Source organism: Chiloscyllium punctatum, unplaced genomic scaffold (genome assembly GCF_047496795.1).
Source record: "Chiloscyllium punctatum isolate Juve2018m unplaced genomic scaffold, sChiPun1.3 scaffold_339, whole genome shotgun sequence".
Classification (NCBI taxonomy): domain Eukaryota; kingdom Metazoa; phylum Chordata; class Chondrichthyes; order Orectolobiformes; family Hemiscylliidae; genus Chiloscyllium; species Chiloscyllium punctatum.
In genome coordinates this window covers 137,774-144,706 of record NW_027310073.1, presented here as the reverse complement: position 1 = coordinate 144,706, position 6,933 = coordinate 137,774, and the positions used below count along the sequence as shown (strand labels likewise).

The following is a 6,933-nucleotide window of genomic DNA, read 5'->3' as shown; positions in this document are numbered from 1 at the left end:
ATCGCAGAGAGGGTGAGAGACCCGAGGAGTAACAAACACACCCACAAAGCAATATCAGGACCTGTGTCGTTCAGTCATAAAAAGCTGCCTGCAGTTGTTCTATTGCAAAGTTGGGTTTCAAACCCACGACGCAATAGAGACTGGATCCTAAACCCAGCATATTAAACCTCTCTGGATTAGTGGTGCTAGAAGAGCACAGCAGTTCAGGCAGCATACGGGGAGCAGTAAAAATCGACGTTTCAGGCACAAGCCCTTCATACAAGGTTTCGCCCGAAACGTCGATTTTACTGCTCCTCGGATGCTACCTGTACTGCTGCGCTTTTCAGCACCACGAATCCTGAATCTGGTCTCCAGCATCTGCATTCATTGTTTTTACCGACATTAAACCACTCGGCGACGCTCCCTGACGATAACTAAGTGCTAAACCTGTCAAGACTAATGTTTCAGCATCGCTTCACTTCAGAAGATTTCCCTGGCACTTTCTATGAATACCTTAGCATAATTAAAAAAAATATTTGCAACGATTTGAAAGGTTTGCACGGTGTGGACATTATTGAGAAGCTGAATATTCTTCGACAGTTTTCCCCGGAGCTTCAGGCCTGAGGGATGTCCTTGGAAAAGTTTACAAAATCATGAGGTAGACGAGCAGAGAACATAGTCAATCTACACTTTTTCAGAAGTGACGTGAGTTTAAAGTGAGATAGCATCGGTTTAATGTGAGAGCAGTACAATTTGAAAGGGATGTGAGCGACACTTGTTTTTAATACAGACATATTTGTGCATGTGGAATAAATTGCCACATTTAGTGGCAGAGTTTGGTGCACTCACTACACTTCAAAGGCATCTAAATGGGTATGCAGACAGGAATTGTTCGGAGAGATAAGGGACAAATATTGGCAAATATGTTTAGATTAGTTACGGTCATCTGTTCAACAGGTGCAAGGTGGATAGGAAGGTTTGCTTCCCTGCTCGGTAGTTCTGTGACACTCCAGTACCTGACAACAGTTTGAATAGACCACTTGCAAAAACGCATGCTGTTTGTTTCGAAGTCAGCGTGTTTGAAATTTAATTTTTTTCATGAGGCATAATGTTTTAAAATGACACAGAGAGGAATGTTTTCCAGACATTTACAGACAATGGCCATTCTCCTTGATACATTGTCAAGTTCTCCATGAAATAATTTCGTTGACTAAAAAAGAACCTCACAAATCGTGTTATCCCCTCAACTCTCCAGTGAATCCAAAAACTGACAGCTCTTAACGTGGACCAGGTGCAAAACTGATTATCAGACACACAAACTCATTACTTCTGTCTGTGGGGCAGTGCGAGACGTGTATGTCAAGAACTGCTCACACAAATAACACCGAAGCAATTCCAAACGGAGCTTCCCGACATTCTGGAGATTTGGTGCATTGCCAAGTAACAGAAAATGCTCAAGTAACATTATACAAAACAGGAAAATGTACCATGCAAAGTGAATATTACCAATTATATTCTCGATTAAATTATGTCAACAATGCGCTGGTGCCTCCATCTGATCGAGCGAGCCCATCTCCAGCCTCCATCACCAGGACAGGAATGAAGGAAATGAGAGAAATATAACAAAGTTTCACGTTGCGATTGCTCACCTTTTAGCCACAACAACAAAAAACAAGGGAGCAGATTCATTGCAGGATCTGGCTTCACAACATCAGTGAAATAAGGACGTCCACTCACTTTCAGGGAAAACTGTGAACAACTCACATTGTCCAGAATATGAATACACAGCGCAGGCTGTTTAGTTCCCATATTCTACTGCTGCACCGACATTCATACGATAATGTACCTTTCAAAGAGAGCGTTTGGAGCTGTGGAATCACAGTGGCAGCTGTTTCTCCTCGCTCTTACTGCCGCCCTTGGTCGTGTAGGGCCTGCAATTCTCATCTTACACGCGGTAGTTGAGTGTGCAATTCTCTGTTGTGGAAAAGCGGAGTGTCTTGGAGCAGAAAGATGTGTTGTTCGGATGTTTCTGGAGTTCTTGTTGAAAGGTTCGGTTACGCTAGGTAGATGGTTTGCAGACTTTTCCTCCCTTTCTGGGTGACATTCTCAGCGCTGTAGAGGTTCCTGTGAAGCGCTGCTCTCATGTTTTGGTACGAATTCATTTGGTTTCATTCCCACTGCTTCCGTTTGTTGGGATTGCAGATTGGGTCCAACGTATGGAATCCGTGGATGAGTGCCCTGCTTCCATGAATTGTCTGGCTGTCTTCTGCTTGACCTATCCTATTTATGTTGTGCTATTCTAGTCGAATGTGTGGCCCCTGCCGTTTGTACGTCTTGCTACTAGGGACTGCTGGATTGATGCCCACACAAATTCTTTGCCAAATACCAATATCCACCCACCTTCATTCGCAAATGCATGGCACACAAAGTTCGCAAAGTGGATTTGCTATGAGGTAATTTTTAAATCATGCTTCCCTGTGTTAAAAACAAATTCTGGAAAACGATATCCAGATTCTTCCGAACACTCGGACATATGACAGCACAGAAACCGATGGCCTCACTCAGATAACAACTCACGAGATAGCAAGGCCCAATACACCATCATGTGCAGTTCAAACGTGGTTGACGAGATTCCACGCATGGACTGCACGAAACACGACATAGGAGAAAGAGGATGACAACTAGAGAGCTGCATTCATAATTTCATCTGGACTGTAAAAACGCCTCGGACAGCTGTTCCTTGCAGTTATGCACAGAATATTGAATGTCTCTGATTCCAGGGCTTGGAATTCGGATGATATGACCGTCTGCAGCACTGGTTACTTCCTTATGTGAGGTAACTCCTGATGGAACGCATGTCACACTCTATTGCTCATTGAGAAATACATCCAAAATAGGAGCTTAGAGCAGCATTTCTGTTGTCCTTCTGGGGCTGTCCCTGACATGCCCTGTGGCACTGCACTTATTCTGTGTTTCCTGAGGGTTCGGCACATGCTTCCACGATCGTATTATGGGCAGTAATCTGCATTTTCCCTTCAATAACGGGTGTGTGAAGCGGAGATCCACCATTCTCTCTTCTATTTTTCTCTTCTTATGCACAACTGCAATACAGTAAAGGATCAATTGATATTGAAAGATGATATACAGAGGCGTATGAAATACTGAAGTTTTAATGACATTTATGCAATGGTTAGAGATTACCTTGATTCAGGAAATAAGGATGTAAAGTCTGTTTGGCTGGAGTGGAGGAACAGTGAGGAATGAACTCACAAGCATGTGTAGTTTACAAGCCCACTCGCAGTAACCACAAAGCGAAATAAATCGTACAAGGGGGAAAAATGCATGTGAGTGACAAAAATGGCAATAGTCATGCGTGATCTTAACTTGCCATCTAAAACTCTCGGTTCCATTGTAAAAACGTTTGGACAACCAAAATAAGAAAAATCCCACTTGTCCCATAAAACATCACGATGGATATCTTGGTAATTGATTACTCTATTGGTGACTTAATTTTCCTATTCTCTTGGAAACCATCTCTTTAATTGTGAGCATCAGAAAAGGCTTCATTTTGCCAGCAAGAAATAAATATGTGATTAAGCTTTTTTGGTTTCATGAATAAGAACACTGAGACTCCTCTGCACCACACTTCTTTTGCGTTTCTATCGATTTTAACACTAGTGTGTCTTTTGATTCTTCCCAACAAAGTATATGACCTCGCATTCCCTCCATGAAACTGCATCTGCCAAGAATACTCCAATTGTTGGAGGGAATCCTGAGGAACAGAATGTACATGTATTTGGAAAGGCGAGGACTGATTCGGAATTGTTAACATGGCTTTGTGCGTGGGAAATCATGTCTCACAAACTTGATTGAGTTTTTTGAAGAAGTAGCAACGAAGATTGATGAGGGCAGAGCAGCAAATGTGATCGATATGGACTTCAGTAAGGCGTTCAATAATGTTCCCCATGGGAGACTGATTGGCAAGGTTAGATCTCATGTAACAATAGTGGACGTAACACCGACCCTTGTGGTACGCCGCCAAGACCTGGACACCAAGAAGAACATGTTCCAACAACTACAACACCGTTTTCTTTTTTGCAAGCCAATTACTGATCAAAGCTGCAATCTCTCCCACAGTTCCATTCCTCTGCATTTTGTATAATAGCCTATTGTGGGGAAACTTATCGAACAACTTGCTGAAACCCATATACACCACATCAACCGGGTTACTGTCATCTACCTGTTTGGTCACTTTGTCAAAAAAGTCAACAATATTCGTTAGGCAAGGCCTACCCTTCAAAAAACCGTGCTGAATGTCCCTGATCAGATTATTCATTTCGAGATGGTCATAAATCCTATCTTTAATAACCTTTTCCAACACGTTACCAACAACTGCAGTGAGACTCACTGGTCTGCAATTAACAGGGTTGTCTCGATGAAACTTTTTGAACAAGGGAACAACATATGCTCTGCTGCATTTCACAGGCACTATTCCTGTAGACAATGATGATTTGACGATCAATTCCAAATGCTCATCAATCTCTTCCCTTGCTTCCCAGAGGATCCTAAGACAGATCCCATCCGGCCCAGGGCACTTGTCTGTTTTCACACTCTTCAGTATATCTATCACCTAATCATTGTGAACCTCAATATCTACTACACTAGATGCAAGTATCTATATATCTTCGTCGCCAACATTTACATTTTCTATCGCGAACAATGTCGAAATATATTTATTTAGTGCTTCCTCTATCTCTTCTTACTCCAATCAAAACTTCTCACTATTATCATTCATTGTCCCAAATTTAACTCTCGTCATTCTTTTATTCCTGACATACCTATGGAAAGCCTTAGGGTTAGCCCTGATCCTATCTGCCACCAACTTCTCATGTCTCCTCCTGGTTCTTCTCAGCTCTCTTTTTAGGTCTTTCCTGATGTCGTTGGAACCCTCGAGCGCTCGAAATGAGTTTTCATGTTTTGTTCTAACATAAGACTTCTTGTTCTTTTTGACCAGGGGTTCCATTTCCTTAGTAAAACACGGCTCATGCGTTCAATATCTTCCTCCCTGCCTGCCAGGTACACACTTATCTAGGACACACAGGAGTTTTTCCTTGAATAAGTTCCACATTTTTAATGTGCTCACTCCCTACAGTTTCCTACCCGATGCTACGCTTCCTAAATCTTAACTCATTGCATCATAATTTCCCTTCCACCAGCTGAAACTCTTGCTCCGTGGAGTACACCTATCCCTTTCCATCACGAAAGTAAACCTGAGAGAATTGTGATCGCTGTCTCCAAAGTGCTCACCTACTTCCAAATCTAAAACCTGGCCAGGCTCGTTACCCAGTACTAAATCGAAAGCGCTTCTTCCCTTGAAGGCATGTCTACATACTGTGTCAGGAAGCCCTCCTGCACTTACTGAACAAAAACTGATCCATCTATATTACTCGTACTGTAGTGATCCGAGTCAATATTTGGATATTGGCTTGAGTGTTCCAGAGTTTTTCATTGTCCCAGAGTCCAGATGAAGTTTGCATTCCTCATGTACGTAGGCGAGAATTTTTTCAATGTCTCAGATCAGTTTCTGTCCCGAGAACATCAGAGTCAATGTCCCTTCCTCTACTCGGACCGACAGTTCACACTTCTTCATTCTCCTCTGATTCCATTTCCCAAAGAGTTTCTCAAGATTTCCAAAGCTGAAGCCTAAGATATATAGTTTGATTCCTAAACATTTTTCCAACTGCCAACTGACAATATTTTCAAAATATCCCTTCACAATCCTCTGGCTTGCACCATGTCCAGGGATGAGAAGTCCAGTTTGGTGGAGAGAGTTCCTAGGCTGGTGAGTTTCACTTTGGAACAAAGATGGTTAAGTGGCAATTTCCTGCGGTTGTTTGTAATGATGGGAGAGGGAGCGGTGGGGAATGATCACTCTGACGAGCAGGAGGAAGTGTTGCCAATGACCAGAGTCAGAGAACAGAGGACAAGGGATTAAAGGAATCTAATGAAAAGCAGCACTTCTGCTCAGGGCGTTCAATAACAACTCCAGAAACCCGATGTGTCGAGCAGTGTATCTGGAAAGAGAAACAGAGATAATGTTTTAAATGTGGAGCATTTCTGATGAAGAACTCAAGTTTCCCAAGTCCAATCAAATTACAGGCCTGGTTTGCAAAACAGGGTTTTTGAACTTTGACTTGTCACAGCAGGAAAGATTCCATAACGTCGTCAACAGGATTCGAACCTACGTGGGACAAGCCCAATGGATTTCTAATCCATCGCCTTAACCACTCGGCCATGACTACAGACAGCCCCGTGCTCTCAGCACTGACCAAATCAGTCGTGATCTCATTGAAAGCTGCCACTGACTTGAGTTAAATGTTTCCATCTCCATTCATACCTTTGCTGTCATTTGTAAGGTGCGAGACACCAATGTAAAAGAAGAAAAGCACAAAGTTAGGAAAAGATATTTGCAGCCAAATTGAGTCAAAATTATTTATTGAAAGGAAAATCACACTTGGCAATTTGCTAGATCTCTTTGCGAACATGACCAGCAGAGGGAATCAAGGGAGCTATTGATCTGAGCATTCTTGGACATGAAACAAACAAAGGTTAGTGACATATTCATTTCTTTTTCTGGCGAACGAAATGGTCTTTCCTGATGGTTACAATGAAAGAGATGGTTCCCAATAAAAGACAGAGATTACGTCGCATGTATATATACTTCAATGTGATACGATTCATTTTCAGCCCCTCATTACCCCAGAGATTGAGGGGGTGAGTTACTTTTCTTCACGCTTCAACTCCACAGCATGAAGGTACAGACATGAAACCGCTAGAGATGGAGTTCTTGAATTGGGAACCAGCGACACTGAAGGAACTAGGCAAAAGTGAGGACTGCAGATGCTGGAAGCCTGAGTTTAGATCAGAAAATGCTGGAAAAGCACAGCAGCCTCC

At 42.6% G+C, this 6,933-nt stretch overlaps 1 non-coding gene across 1 annotated transcript; it reads right to left on the bottom strand.

Annotated features, from left to right (window-relative positions):
• Positions 1-6,199: 6,199 nt before the first annotated feature.
• Positions 6,200-6,281, bottom strand: trnas-aga (transfer RNA serine (anticodon AGA)). Its single transcript has one exon. It is a non-coding gene; the product is annotated as a tRNA-Ser (tRNA).
• Between the last annotated feature and the right edge of the window lie 652 nt (positions 6,282-6,933).